Source organism: Pholcus phalangioides, unplaced genomic scaffold (genome assembly GCF_987345545.1).
Source record: "Pholcus phalangioides strain wild (caught in Gottingen) unplaced genomic scaffold, Ppha-v1.0 ptg000027l_1, whole genome shotgun sequence".
Taxonomy (NCBI): domain Eukaryota; kingdom Metazoa; phylum Arthropoda; class Arachnida; order Araneae; family Pholcidae; genus Pholcus; species Pholcus phalangioides.
This window is the reverse complement of record NW_028301617.1, coordinates 13,639,544-13,655,857: the sequence shown is the minus strand read 5'-3', so window position 1 is coordinate 13,655,857 and position 16,314 is coordinate 13,639,544. Positions and strand designations below refer to the sequence as shown.

Sequence of the window (16,314 nt, the reverse complement as noted above, 5' to 3'; positions counted from 1 at the left end):
TCACGTCATTTCATGACCTTCATGGCTAATAAGGTCATGGAATGATCTGATATTTCATTAAGGTCATCAAGAATCACGTTATTTCCTGACCTTTATTGTTCGTGGTCATTAAATGACTTTGAAATGACGTGATTTTTTTTTTTGACTGACGTCATTCAGAGAAAATGACCAAATTTTCACGTCAAATTTGACGTCAGGCGACTACTTGGGGTGTAAAATACGGGAAAAACCGGGACACTTTTGCCAAAAAGTTGGGACGGCCAAAAAAAAACAGAAAATACCGGGACGTATGGTCATCTTAATAAAGCCCTGTAAAATTGAGGAAGAGAGAGTTTGGTGCAGTCACAGTCGACAATGTTTACAGTCATCTCGTTGCTCTCGTCACTGGTGATCGCTGAAACCCCCAGTAGGTATAGAGGACTCTAATCATTCAAATCAAGTCCGCTAAATCATCATTGAATGACAGTCATCGAGAGGTATAATTATGATTCCATCTTTCATGCAATTTACTAATTCCCCGGTCGGATTCATTCGTCGTCAACTCTTCAAGTACAGCTCTTCCCGGATCAGTAAACGCACGCGGGACCGAATTAACACTTCATAAGTAAGAGATAAAGGTACATATCCCCCCCCCCCCACCCTACGGCCTTGGCATCAGCTACTCTGTCATCTGCATGCTTCGGTTTTGAAGGGAAGGGAAAGAAAACACACACAAGAGTGAAGAGAACATGGGCAAAACGCGCTGTGCACGACGCATTTGACTCCTCCAGAAGCAGTCCGCCAATCATGCCTGACATAAAGCGCTGTCGCGAGCTGTATTGCGCTCTGTAGGAAAACAGTCGTATTGCTTTTCTTATTGATGAGTGGACCGCCTGTCGCTCTGGACGAATCACGTTGCATGCGGCACAGAAAACCTGCTCCTAGGAAAACCCGGCTTAAGGTAGGAAATTGTTATCTCACTGTCCGTTTAGCGCAACATCGAGTGAGTGATGGGATAGTAACTACCCACTTTATATGGAGAAATAAATTATAACACGTTGCTGAAAAACACAACGAGACAAAAATTAAGAATGTAGAATTAAAACGGTCATTTTTTTAAAACTCTCTCGTGGGCAAAATTTTTGATGTCATAGGGAAATTTTTAATTTCTAATCATGTATTGAATTACAATGAAACTGATTAGACACCTTTTAAATAAGTCACTGCTTTCTCTTAACAAGGGAAATTTGAGCGCAAACTCTACAGAGCAATGATATCCAGCAAAGTACAGTTACACAGTGAACAACCGGGAACAATGAAATGTAACGGCTGTGTTTCAAGTGTTAAAAGACACAGTTGAACAAACAAAGGAGCAACCCTTTTGAAAACTCAGCGGAACTAGTGCTATCTGAATAGAAAGAACGAGGGAGGTAGGGCAACCCAGAGGAGGTTAAGACAACCATAAATACATTTTATGGGCTTTGTATAATATTTTGTCGTGTATAATGTTTTGTTTACAATTTTTTTGATTGCATTTTTAATTGAGTTCCTGTATTTTAGTAATATATGACATCCATACTTGTTATGGGCATCTTTTTCTCAGCGACCTCATTGAGCATTTTGCCTGTTGTGGCATTGTATTATGTCTGGCTTGTTGATCTATCGTTAGGCCATCCAAAAAAAATTTTTTCAAGGAAATCTCTAGATTATACTAAAACTATTGTCTTAGGCTTTCATGTCCGGCCTTTATTCTCAGAAGATACCTGTCACAGGTGTGGGCAAACTGTTAGGAAGAAAATCCCTTAGTCCCCATGGCGTAATAGCCCGGAAACCACTTGCAATATACTAAAGCTGCTCCAAAAAGTATTCAATAATTTATAATATCATTGATTAACTCGGATCCTGTTGGCCACCCACCCATTAAGGATCTTCCCTTGTCCTGATGCTTATCTCGAATCCCCCATTTATATAATAAAATGTTTATTGCACAAAAATATTTTCTTGTCTAAGGAACCTAGCAAGAAATATAAATCCCTCACACATCTGGGATGGAGACCTTATGTTCTCCCCATTGATTTCTGCTGTGATTTTCCTTGAATGATACCCATTTCTACCCAGGGCCCTCCTTTTTTTAAAAGGAAGTATCTGCTTCCCATTTATAGAGGCCATGATCAGAACAGGGTTCATTTAAAATTAACAATTGGGTAAATTTGAATAACATTAGGCTCTGGTATTTTATTGTGCATCAGGATCAAAATCTTAATCTAGATATCTGTATTGGTAACTCCCTCTAGTGATGAGGATACAGATTATATACCAGAGGTCTTCAACCTTTCTTGAGCCTCCAGCACTGATTATGCCAATCATCAAACAAACAGCACCCTTACACTATTCTGACAAATGTATGTCTGAAATCTGCACTAATTGTAGTCCTTGAATGCAATTCTTACAATGTGTTTAATTGAAGCGTTGATCAAGTGCTCAAGGGCATAAAATCAGACATGAGCATCAAGCACACTAGGTGCTCAATGGAGCACTGTAGTGCCTAGAGCAAGGAGTTTAAGATGCTTGTTCTTGATGGCCCAGTTGAGAAAGGGGAAACCTTCCATATTTAACCAGAACTGACCAGATTCTTTGTTTTATCAAGAAGATCTGTAATCGAATACAAATACAAGGCCACAACAGGCAAAATGCCCAACGAGGTGGCTGAGAAAAGATGCTGCTTATGTACAAAATATCTTTCATCTACGAAACTTAATTTGAATATTTTCATGGATTTTGAAGTCCATAAAATGACTCTTTAACATGAGTTGCTGGAAATTTTTTTAATTTACGACGGAAAAATAGTATCTGTTCTCTACCGATGTTCCTAGATTTAGTTTATTTCCAACCTTAATCTTGAAAATATAAAAAAATAAATAAAAAATTACTGGAATTTTGCCAAGAGCAAGCCAACTTTGTTTTCTTCTTACATATCCAATAGCTTAAGCTTAAAGTTATTGCTAAAAAAAATCATCAAATGACCTTAAAACGTTTTGCATGTGAAATAGAAATAAAACGTTAACACTTTAATTATCAAGTGTTGAAATATCCCAGAGGAGAAAATTTTTGAAGGATTATATATTAAGCAAATGAATGCTCTCTCTATTGCACGACAAAAAAAAATATTATTGTCAATATTTAGCAAAAATATGGGATATTGCATTTTTAAGCAACACACTATTTATATGATTTACATAGATTTGAATAGTATGAAAATGGTATTTATTGTTTGCCAAATTTATTTTTCTGTCATTGTTGAAGAATGCACAGTGATATCTCTCCTCCATACATTGCATTTCCCTCCAAAATGCAACGGTCACAAATCATACTTGCTTGGCTTGTTTACAAATAAGAGACGTGTACCTTCAAGCAATTCTGCTGGTAACTATATAAACTTCTTGAACAGCTCAGAAGTAAAAATCCAATGTTTAGGAGTTTTTTATCATCAATGCTGAAAACTGCTTTTAATAATGCAATATATAAAGTGCTTTTAATTGGAAAAATAAAAGCTCTCTTGTTGCTTTTAGAGCAAAATAGCCGAATTTAGGGGTTAAACAAGTTATGAAGATTAGTGAATCAGTCTTCTATGGTTACTGAAGCATTTACTATCTGTTTCTAAATGTTAGCAGTTGCCTTAATAATGTCGAAGACATAACATAGAAACATTCAAAATAGGGATGGGATGAATAATAATTTGGCCGAATGGCAGAGTATTTGTTTGATTTTGCGGCCAAATAAGAATTATTTATTTTCTTAAAATCATGAATGAAGTAGCTGTTTCTGGTTTTAGATTGAAAATTATATTAAGGATCATTTTCAATAATCGAAATTAATCTAACGTGAAAAAATATTGGGATATTGATCTACTGAATATTTCAGCAGCCGAATATTGGCCTTAAAATGTTGTTACAGATGAATCCAAATAGTTATTTCAAAATTCAAAATGTCATTGAGAATAATTTGAAGCAATTGAAATTGGTCTTTTATGAACAATATAATTTTTAAACTAACAATTAAAAAAATTTAATAATTTTTTTGATATAGGTGTACCCAAGTCAGACAACTTTTCTTTCCTTATAACACACATTGGCAGCATAAGAGCATCGTCTCTTTGTAATGTTGTCACCTGGGGTGGTTATTGCTGTAGTTGCGAGCCTCCACTCCATGCATCCTGCTACAAATGTTCCTTATAAGGAAAGAAAAATTGCACAGATGTTGCATCAAACTTATCTGGAAGTCGGCAACTGATTGGACATCATTCCAAGCAATGGTAGAAGCACACATGAACTTATTTTTTTCACAAAATCTTGACATCACAAAATCTGTGACCATTGCTCATTTATTAATGTTTCCCATTTTCTACACCAGTTTGTTAAGTGAAGGAGCTCCCCTTAAAAATGGCGAGCAATCTCATTCGATCCGGAAGCCCAATGTAATTATATTATAGTGTTATGATGACTATGATAACTTATCAGATATCAACTGTGAATTATAATATCTGATTGTTTGTAATTGCTTTTTGGCATGCAGGAGAGACTCCAAAGTAACTGTTACACATTCAAAGAGCAAAATACAAGGGATGGTACAATGTGATGGAAGAAATATTTGTTCCACCTACTCAAATAAAAGAGGTTAAAGATTCTTCTTGGAAAGTTGAAGTAAGTGTTAATTTTTTCCTTTTGCAGGGAAAAATTAAAAATTTTCAACATAAGTTACACGTTTACACATTTTCATGAATATAGACAATCTTTTAAAACTGCGGAGTATCCTGGGTAGTGGTAACAAAAATATGTGATACTAGATGATTTCACATTAACGTTTTCTGCCAGCACTAACTTATAGTGAATTTTCTGCTGCCTCCTTTCAGCTACCTTCAAAATATTGAACTGTTCTTCAAAATGGGTCAACAAGAATGTGTAAATGCTTGTTTTTTGGAGGGGGAGAATAGCTTTTCCTCAGTAAGTCAGTGCTGGGCACACCCTTAAATGAGATAACATCATAGTAAACATTTACAGTGAAACAACATTTTGCATAACAAAGCAGCTGGATACATAGACTTATTCTAGGTTTTTGACTTTGACGCTACCCAATTGTGCTATGAAAAAAAATATTAATTTAAAAAAAATAAAAAAACGAGTTTTTTTTTCATAATGATATGATTACATCGTCTTAGGAGGTACCCTCCCTCTTGTCCTACCTTTTCTCATTTTTTGAGTGAGAGCTCTGCATATATCATTATGTCATGATGTAAAGTTGATGATGCATCAAGATGTAAAAGTTTCAATATCACCCTGTCCTACTGTCCACATTCTCAAAACTTTCACCATCTGGTTGAAAACTGTGCATATCTGCTGTAATCATGATCTTTGTTTGTTTTTTATGTTTAGGTAGAGTCCAAGCTTCTCACTTTCTCTTTTTACTCTTGATTTAATGTTCAAGTGCTCTTCAGATTCTGCCATCAGCATACCTTAAGTTCCCAAAGCAGAAAATGTGAAAATCTGCAATGCACGTCGCAGAACGATCAGGTGCTGCTGCAGAGAAATGTGGAAGAATTTTAAGAAAAGTGCAGAAAACAATGTTATGGGAATTTTTACCGCATAACATTTCCAGTCAGCCTAGGGCTCATTGCAGAACAATGCAAAACATTCTGCTTTGAGGCCTGAGGTTGTTGATCCCTCTACCTTCAATTTTAACACTTGCTTGCCATTCCTCAAGATCTGATGCTCTCATTATATATTTTCTATAGAGAGTAAATAAGCTTGGGGAAAGAACTCCTTTTTCAATTCCAAATCATTCAGTTAGGCCATAGTTTGTTCTTACACTTGCCTCTTGGTTAATATATAGACTTCCAATCAAGCATAGATTTTGACCAGAAATCTATATAACCAAGAGCCAAGTATAAGAACAAACTATGGCCTAACTGAATGGTATGAAATTGGAAAAGGAGTGTGGCAAAAATGCATTATTTCTTCAAGCTTATTTACTAGCTGTGGAGAATCAAAAATCTATATATTAATCAAGGTGATTAGGCACTAGCATTGTTCTAAGAATGTGAATTTATTATTATTATTTATTCAGGAATTTATGTTAATGGTATTTACCAAGAGTTTTACTGTATTGACCAAAACTTTGCCGACCTTGATTGTGACAGATTTGACTTTGTGATTATAATACATTTTCTTTTGCAGAGGTAATCAAAAATTCCCATCATAATCAGCTGGATAAAACAGCAGAAGCTTTCTTTACAAGAGGATATGCTGAGAAAAAAATTTTTAAAAATATATTTTCCAGACTTTTCCAGAATTCCAGAAATTATAACTGATTTAGTTGCCTATTCTCAGTGCAAAAACATCTCTAATTGTATGGGTAAATCATCTGCGAGATTACATAAAGAGGTTAGTGGATGAAGAAAATGTCAGTTTTAAATCAACGTGGACATAATTTCTAACTTCTGATCAATTTCAAACTGAAGAAAACTCACACGAGTGTCAGTGCTGGAGAAGAACATTGATGAAAAGAAATCTATATAGATTTATTTAGATTAGTGTCTGTAAAAATATTAGACTGAAATATCGACACCATAAAGAAAACACATCAGTGTGATATCTCCATTAAAATATTTTCAGAAATCGGCAAGTTTCAAATCTATGCAAAAAGAAGCAACATCTGTGGAAGAACATTTCATCAGATCAGCACTGTAAAGAAGTACACAAAAATTAACACTGAGGAGGTACCACATGAGTGTGAATTTTGTGGAAAGAATTGTTTTGCAAAAAATGCAAATATACAAAAAATATATAAAATACACAAGCCTCATAACTTTGATGAAACGTTTTTTGACATCAGCGATTTGAGTTAATGCAAAACAGTCCACACACAAGACAAGATGCATGCAATTGTGAATTCTGTGGTAAAATATTCTTTGAGTAAGAAATTTAAATAACAAAACGGGAGTCCATAGTGGAGAATAAAGGCCACACAAGTGTGATATTTCCATGATGAGAAAATTTCTGACATTTACAATTTTTACCAACATTAAACATTCATATTTTGTGATATTTGTAGTAAAACGTTCTCTAGCTGCAGCAATTTAAATATGCACAAAAGCATCCAAACGATAGAGAAGGCACATGAGTGTGAAATCTGTGGTAAAACATTTTCTCGATTAGACCATTTAAACCTACACAAAAGAGTCCACACGGAAGAGAAGCCACATGAGTGTGAAATCTGTTGTAAAACATTTTCTCGACTTCACCATTTAAAATTACACTACAGGCTCCATACTGGAGAAAAGCCACATGAGTGCGAAATCTGTGGTAAAACATTTTCTCGATTAGACCATTTAAACCTACACAAAATCATCCACACTGGAGGGAAGCCATATATGTGTGAAATCTGCAATAAAACATTTTCTAACCACAGTAATTTCAAGAAGCACAAAAGCGTCCATACCGGGGAAAAGCCATTTGAATGTTATCTCTGTCATAAAACATTTTCTCGAAGTAACAATTTAAACATCCACAAAACAGTCCACACGGGAGAGAAGCCACACGAGTGTGAAGTCTGTCATAAAACATATTCTCAGAGAAGCAGTTTAAACAAACACAAAAGTGTCCATACTGAAGAAAAGCCATTCGAATGTAATATCTGTCATAAAACATTTCCTCGAAATACCAGTTTAATCATTCACCTAAAAATCCACGCTGGAGACTAGCCACATGAATGTGATGTCTGTAGTAAAACATTTCCTATTGTAGGTGATTTAAATAGGCACAAAAATCTCCACACGGGAGAGAAGCTACATGAGTGTGAAATCTGTGGTAAAAAATTTTCTCGAGCAGATACTTTAAACAAACACAAAAAAGTCCACACAAAAGTGACGCGACAGGAGTGCAAAATCTGTTGTAAAACATTTTCTCAAATTGGAAGTTTAAAATCACACTTTATGACCCATACTAGAGAGAAACCGCATGACTGTAAAATCTGTGGCAAAACATTTTCTCGATTAGACCATTTAAACCTACACAAAGGAGTCCATACTGGAAAAGAGTCATATGAGTGTGATATCTGTAGTAAAAAATTTTCTCAAGCAGAGAATTTTAACCGACACAGTCCACATGTAAGAGAAGTGTCATAAGCGTGAAATCTGTGGTAAAACATTTGCTTGAATTGACAAGGTCAAGTAGTTTCTGTGAAACTGTTAATGATGATGTGTGTGGAAACTAAATTATTAATGAAACTTTCTCATTGCGTACTGCTAGCTACACTGATAGATTTTTTTTTGTAGTATCCCATATCGACACACAAAAGGATGTATAAAAAGTTGATCCCATGGACACACTTATTGAATGTATTAACACTAGGTTTTTCACATGGTGAAAACTTTATCCATATGAGTAACATATTCTTTGTTTGTTTGTGATTGTGTCAAATGGCCCGAGAAAATTAAAAGATTAATTCAAAAATGTCGAAAAATAATGCTCAAGAGGGATTTCTGTTGTGTAAATTTTGTAATAAAATCTTCACAGGTTATTGCCAATAGCCATAGTCAGGACCATAACTAGGATTTTTGTGGGAGGGGGGTGGGGAAAGCAAGCATTATTTTTGACTCCACCGATGTGAGATTCGATGATTCCATAACAATCTGGCAGTACGTGTTGTTTACAAGCATGTTATTTTGCAGGCTCCTACAAATTTCAATGTTTTTTCAATTTTTAAATAGGTAAACATCTAGAAAATGTGAGTAAACAAAAATTGTAAAATATGTTTGTTAGATGGTAATTTAAAGAGCTGTGTTGAAAAAAATAAGGTTATAAAAAGTAAATGTATTTATGAAGAAAGATGTGCTGCCATCTATGAGAAAATAATAACAACTAAAACTTAACAACAAATCAAGCTTAAATAAATGAAAATCGAAAAAAAAAAACCAAAAAACAATGACATTAAAGCAGAATAGACATTCACACGAAATGAAAAATTTGACATGTGAAAAGTGCAAAGGTCAAGTAATTGATAAGACTGATTTTTTCTATTGCAGAATGTGCAATCAGTATTTAAATCCAGTCTGTACAGGGGTCACAGAATCCAACTTCAGAAAAATGTCAAAAGCAAGGAAAAATTATTACACTTGTAAAAAATGTGAGGACAACCAATTGAGCGAAAATTAGGAAACAGCCAAGGACAATAAACTTCAAGACAGACTCAGCTAGATCGAAAGAATCATCAGTGATCTCAAACTGGAGATGAGGAGTATTATTGAAGAAGCTACGAAAAAAATGATGGAGAGACAAAAACAACTGGAGAAGGAAGTTCAAGGTGTTGCAAAGGCGATTGAGTTCAACTCTACATGTGTTGAGGACTTCGGAAAAAGAAGTTGAGAATGAACAGAACTATACTCCGTTCGCTCTAACTTGGGTCCTGATGTAAATAAACCACTGTACCAATTTTTTATATCACTCCGCATCCTTATCTATATTGGTTGTAATTTTACCCACCCCTTCATTACGTGTTTCGAACACGTGCGTTTTTTCCTCAAACGCGAGATTGTAAATTCGTTATGAAGAATTTTCCTGGAAATTTTTTTCCCACTGTTCTCCAAATTTTGTTGAAATAAAAACTGTTGATAACACTAATTAAAATAGAAAGAGGTATATATCTCCCAAAAAAATGGTATTCTGTCGTTATCATGGCACACTCCTCAAGAGTTGGGATGACAGGGCTCCAGCCCGGACATTGCCTGCGACAATTCTTGTCATTTTTTTTATTTTTTTAAGCTAAAAGTTTACTATATAGAAGGGCTGTTAAAAGGGGGGTCTTGCAGCAGGATGTGGGGCCATGTTTGACTGAAGTTGACTGATCTAACGTATATATGAATTGACATAATCATCATCATCGTGCCCCCCAGAAATAATGACCGTCCCCCTCCCCCCAGACTTCCAAGTCTATTTCCACCTACGCTCAAGACTGAGTTTTTTTGTTAAAATTGGTAAAGATGATACAGAAAAATATACAGTAGTGTCTTTTTTATTAGTTTGTGAAAAATCAAGGAAAATATATGAAAGGGCAATCAATGCTTATCAAAATAATATCATGTGAAAGAGGGGAAATAAATCTCATCATTTGAAAATTGTGTGAATCAAAATCTATTTGAAAAAATTTAGTTTTGAAAGTGAAAATTCATTTGGGTTTATAAAGTAAAAAATATTGCGGAAGAAAAAAAAAAGTCAGACCACCCAAAACATGAGTTAAAAAAATAAAAGAAGTCGAGTGAATCGATGATCTGAGTTAAAATCCTGATTTCGTGCATGAGCAAAAAAATTGTCATATTTATCTAATATTGTAAAATACGATAACAGTTTTTCGAACTCGGAGTAACTATCGGCTGTAAGAATAATATAATTTTCAAACAAATCAAGATGAATCTTTCGTCATACGGTGATTACACATCCATCTTATGAATGCTAGTTTTTTTCGTTGGATGCTCTCAGTTTAAGCATGGAGAATTTTATGGGTTTCTCTCGAAGCGATTCACGCGAGATGTCTAGTCATTCATCTCCACACAGAAGTACCTTCTAAAGAGATTCATGCCCGAAGTTAGAACAACGTCTTAAAACTTTATTGACAAACACCAATTCAATCATTCTTTCTAGTCTTTTCAGAGCGCTCTCAGCATTAATTGAAAAGTTATGCTCCTCCTATCATCTAATAAATTGCTCATTTCGTTGAATGCGTGCTTTTTAAAAATTAAATGAAGAAAAGTAAAATAGGTACAGTTAATGAGAAATAATGAAAAAATAAACAAGATCACAGTACCATGTGTCTATAAGACAGGTGTATGAATCAGAGTCGAAGTTAAGATTACAGGGCACCATGAAACTTTCTGATAATTCTGGTTCACATGGTCATTGGCGTACGCAAATCGGGGGGGGGGTTAGAACCCCCAAGCCGAGATTATAGTGTTATTTTGCAGGAAAAAACGTAAAAACCCTCCTTGAAAATAAAAAAAAAATTGAAACCCACTCCCTTGAAAAGAAAAAAAAATTGAACCCCCCTGAGAAAACTCTTCGTACACCTATGCACGTGGTACTGTTACAGTAGATGACTTTGATGGCGACTCTGACAATTTGACGAACATCACAAATTTCTCTGCTTACATTGCTAATCTTCTTTCTCAAATATATGTTGATAGCAACGATATTGAAAAATGTGGAGAAATATTGCCTGTAATTGTTTACCTAGCTCGCTGTTGTGTTTTTTCCACTTTGAAATTTCTCAAATGTAAATTTTGTGGTGAAAAGCTCTCTCTCTCTCTTGAAAGAGAACTAAATTATGATAATTCATATGCATATATCAACAAACTAGATGGGAGGGTGCCTGGCATATCCTCATCCTGATGTTACAAATACTTTTTTTCTTTTATACCGAGCACAACTCAGGTCTATCGCCATGGGCAATTTACTACCTAGTGAGTTGTGCCGGAAGTGTAAGTAAGATTTTGGGCAACTTTTTTTTCTGCGCCAAACATGTCCGAAGACCCGAACGAAAGTCGCCAAGGGCGTTAGACACTAGGGGCGCCGAAAAACAAAATCGCCAGAGCATAGAAAACAATACTTGGATGGTGATGGTCAATCATTTTCTTCTGTTGGCATGGCATTTCTTCCTCCTGCTATTATTATTATTTCCTTCTTTGTTGGAGTCTGAAGGTGACATTCCCTCAGGAAGTTTGCTGTAATTATAATAGGCTTTTTTTTTTTTTCAAACCGAGCACAACTCAGATCTATTGCCATAGGCAATTTACTACCTAGTGAGTTGTGCCGGAAGTGTAAGTGCGTGTACCTAACAGTCTGAGTGCGTATCTAGTGTTGTGTATGATTTTTCAGTGCTGCCATCTATATCTCAGAAGTGAAGTGAGTGATGTGTAGTGACTGAATATTTGTACTGTTTGTAAGACTGTTGCTCTCTGTGGCGAGACTTTTTAACGGGGAGATCGGCTCGCATTTGCACCTTGAAGTTGGGAACCACAGAAAACCAACTTCAGGGGCTCGGGGACCCGGGTTCGAGCCCGGGTCCCCATGATGCGAGTCTGTCACTATGACCACTCGACCACCACAACGACTGTTACAAATACTGTCGTTTACAGTTATATAGTTGTGCAAAAATTGGTTTCCAATCCTCTTGAAGAGATTTTCCTTAAATGTTTTAACCAGAAATTTGGCTTGTGAACTAACTATGCTATTTTTAAGTGAATGCGACTTTGACTTCACTCCATGCTCAAATAAGCACACATTCAATGATGCTTTTAAGATTGTTCTCAAAAAATCAATCAATGCATTGCTCAAGAGCTATTGTATTATGAAAAACAACATAAGTATTGCAGCCAATGGTAAAAAAAGAAAATTACAAACATTGAAGAAGTAATTTACTATATCATATGCGCAATTTAATTATTCAATTTTTTTTGTTTCTTGCACCACAGTCATTTCCTTAATTACCTGGGCTACTGCACCTGTCGCATCATTCATTAACCGGGCAGCGTGGGTATTAGAGCTAGTACGTCATATTTATGGCATTTTGTTATAAGTTGTATTTTTAGCATCGTTGTAAACGTTATATTTCTGGCATGTTATACTTTATATTTCTGGCATGTTATACTTTATATTTCTGGCATAGAGATGTAAATTCTCTAGAAAAATCTTTCGGAAAATATTCTCGAGAAAAATCTTTCGGAAAATATTCTCGAGAAAAATCTTTCGGAAAATATTCTCGAGAAAATTCAAATCAAAGAGAATATTCGAGAATAGCTGCTAGGACTACTATAATAAATAACTTGAGAATATTCTTCTCCTGTTATTTATAATATAGTTACATATAATATCCTTGAGAATATTCTCTGGAAGGACTATTTTCATAAATTACTGGGGAATATTCTTATAGAAAATAATAATTATTCTGAAGTTATTAATAAAAGTCCTTCCAGAGAATATTCTCCTCAATGAGAATATTATAGAAGAGGATATTCTTCAGTTACCGAAATCTTTCCAGAGAGAGTTATCAAGAATATATGTAATAATGTTCATTATAATAAATAATCTCAATAAATAACTTGAGAAAAATTATTTTTGATAAGAATATTCTTTAGTAATTTATAATAGTAGTCCTTTGAGAGAAGAGAGACAGAATATTCTCTCTTCTCGCCAAGAAGATGGGTATATTGAAGTTTGTAGACCACAATATTAAAGTTTGAAAGCAAGAAAATTGAACCAACAGGGCTGAATTGCACAACTCTTAAAGAAATGTGAGTGATATAGAATTTAAGTGTATGTGCATTGAAGAGAACAACAGTTCTTTATCTTAGAATGAAGGTGATTATATAAGAATAGCTTCCTTTATCAATCACAACTTTGATTTAATTACTTTTGTTGTGAACTTATTTCTGAAAATTTATCTAATTTTAAAATATTTTTTTAAGGTTTTATATAATCTGAATGTTTTTTTCTAAAATCTTTATAACCAAACTTTTAAAACCTCTCATCATGACCCGGAGAATATTCACAAACTAAAAGTTATCATTGGGGGGGGGGGGGGGTGATTATACCAAAAACTGTTTTGTTGTAAATGTTTCAGACAATGAAAACTGATTTATATTTCACAATATAAACAAAATTAGTAAAAAATTTAAATTATTTGAAGTTGGGAACCACAGAAAACCAACTTCAGGACCTTGCCTTGTCTGCCTTGACCGTGAGCCGCTGTGGTGGTCGAGTGGTTATAGTGACGGAATCGCGATGCGAGGATACGGGTTCGAACCCCACAGTGGTGGTCGGCTGAAGTTGGTTTTCTGTGGTTCCCAACTTCAAGGCGCGAATGCGAGCCGATCTCCCCGTTAAAAAGTCTCGCCACATCAGAGCAACGGGCCTACAACGTTACAAATATTCAATAATTACACTTCACTCACAATTTGAAGTATAGATGGCAGCACTGAAATATCATACACAACACTAGCTACACACTCAGACTGTTAGGTGCACTCACTTTGTTCCAGAATCTGCCACGAAGCTGGGCTGGAAGAGATCTCGGCAACGGGATAAGTCCGGTGGCATAGACCCTGGCGTTCATTCATTCATTGCCTTGAACGTGAAGTCAGTCCATCGGGATGCCACAATCTTCCATCGAAGAGGTCCCTCAGGAATTCCATGGTGGCGATCAAGACACTCAACCACTAGAGGAAAATGAATGCTCCCGTGGAGATCCAAATCAACCGACCAGGACCAGTTGGGCAAGAGTGAAGGCGAACATAATGATAAATCTATTGCAGTAAAGCAATTGTTTGGGGCATGGAAATGAGTGAAACTGCCATCATTCACGATGGCGAGATCCATGTTGTCTAACAGCCGGTCAACCATTTTCCCACGAGTGGTGTTGCTGTTAGAATCCCAAATCTCCAAGACGAAAAAATAGTGGAAGTAATTGATTAATCAGATCTTCTGCATCTCTCTGTAATATGGTGTCAGATAAATGGAATAGATGGTAACTCTTAGGCCTGTAGAGATTTCTACTGTGATGGCTTGCAGGTTCGTGTGCAACGTTAAAACGCACGACGACATATGATGTAGAACCAGCACAGCAACACCTCGGCACGCTCTACTCCCGTCATCGTAATCAATACGAAACAGGGAATGTGGCCTGATGTTCCATGTCTCCGCGGGCTTTGTAAAAGTTTCCTGGAGTGTCACGCAAACAGGATGATATCGATTGATTAAATTCTTGAGATCTTCGTAATTGGATCTAAGACCACGAATATTCCAGTTATGGTGTCCATAAATTTAAATTTTAAATAGAAGTAGACGGTTCAAGGTCTTTCTTTTTAATTCATTGTGGTCTAGTTTTCGGCGAGTACCACCGGATTCTGCAGGATTGTCGAAATCCATGTTTCCAATTGATTTGTCATCAAGTAGTGATATATTTGTAATTGTGGGATATTTTAATGCTCTCTGAATGACTTTTTAGAATGTTTGGTCCTGAAAATTGTTTCTTTTTTGATTTATTTCCAGAATTGATTTTTGGTTTAGTACCTGTAGATATTTTGAAAGTGTTCGCTGTTGCTTTTCTTCCCTCCGTAATCCAGCAGAGCAACAGCAGCCACAACTATTACATGGTTGGTTAAATGATGTTTGGGTTGATGTGTCAGCTTTGGGTTCGGTCTGTGAGTTGTTATGGATACTTTGGTGATATTGTTCGTCTTATTAGCTAATGATCTACCAACAATTGGAACTTGGTGAGATGTTATACGATGGCGTGCTTCCATATACGAAATGCTATTGAAGACCTTCCCAAGTAGTCGTCTGACGTCAAATATGACAAAAATTTGGTCATTTTCTCTGAATGACGTCGGTCAAAAAAAAAATAAAATCACTTCATTTCAGTCATTTAATGACCACGAACTCAGGAAATAACGTGATACTTGACCTTAATGAAATATCGGGTCATTTCATGACCTTCATTAGCCATGCAGATCATGAAATGGCGGGATATTAAATGGCGCGTAAATGATTTTGCATCATAAAAATCACGAATTTCTTTCGAACTAAAAAATTCTGTTCCGGATGAAAATATCAAAATTATTCAAAATGTTTGTTAATGAACCTTCAGAGGGTGTTTCAAAATTACCCTAGGCCTATTTTCGTTACAGGTTTTCACAAGATAAATGAAGTACTTTAAATTGCAATTTCGTTTGAATGTAAAACTTTTCGATGAGTAATTGTTCATATAAATTTACCAACACGTTATATGAATTATGATTGCATCTATATCATGTTTTTTACGGAAGATCAGAGGATCTTTGAAATCTGTCAACAATTGGAAAAGATGCAATGGATTCTTTGACGTGCACATTGAACTAAAAAAATGAATTTTAAAATCTTTTTCTTTTCGATAATTATAAATAACGCAAATAATTATATTTATAATTATTATATTTTTCAAGGATAAAAAAAAAAAATAAAAGAAAACGAAAAAAAGTAACTACCATATCGGCTAAACTCAACAGGAGATTAACGGAAATTGTAATACAACTAATCAATACTTGTGAAGTCTTCATAAAATAACATGCAATGGGTGTTGCTACGATAGTCCGATCGGTAGAGGCATGGCGTGATTATAAATGGACAATCCTCGAACGGTCTCTGTGTTCGAATCCGATCTACACCATAAGTTCATTTATTTTTTCCCTTCCGTCTCTTAGAATAGCGCCATCTATCTTCCGAAAGTCGAACAGATGGTCATTTTTTTTTTACG

General features: G+C 35.4%; 1 long non-coding RNA gene across 2 annotated transcripts; it reads left to right on the top strand.

The window, feature by feature from the left end:
- The first annotated feature begins 338 nt into the window (after positions 1–338).
- On the top strand, positions 339–9,469 carry LOC149068497 (uncharacterized). 2 transcript variants are annotated; one of them, XR_016195241.1, is made up of 3 exons: positions 339–476; positions 4,552–4,679; positions 6,210–8,558. It is a non-coding gene; the product is annotated as an uncharacterized LOC149068497 (long non-coding RNA). The 2 variants fall into 2 exon arrangements; XR_016195242.1 differs by lacking the exon at positions 6,210–8,558 and adding an exon at positions 9,059–9,469 and having other exon boundaries at positions 361–476.
- The last annotated feature ends 6,845 nt before the right edge of the window (positions 9,470–16,314 follow it).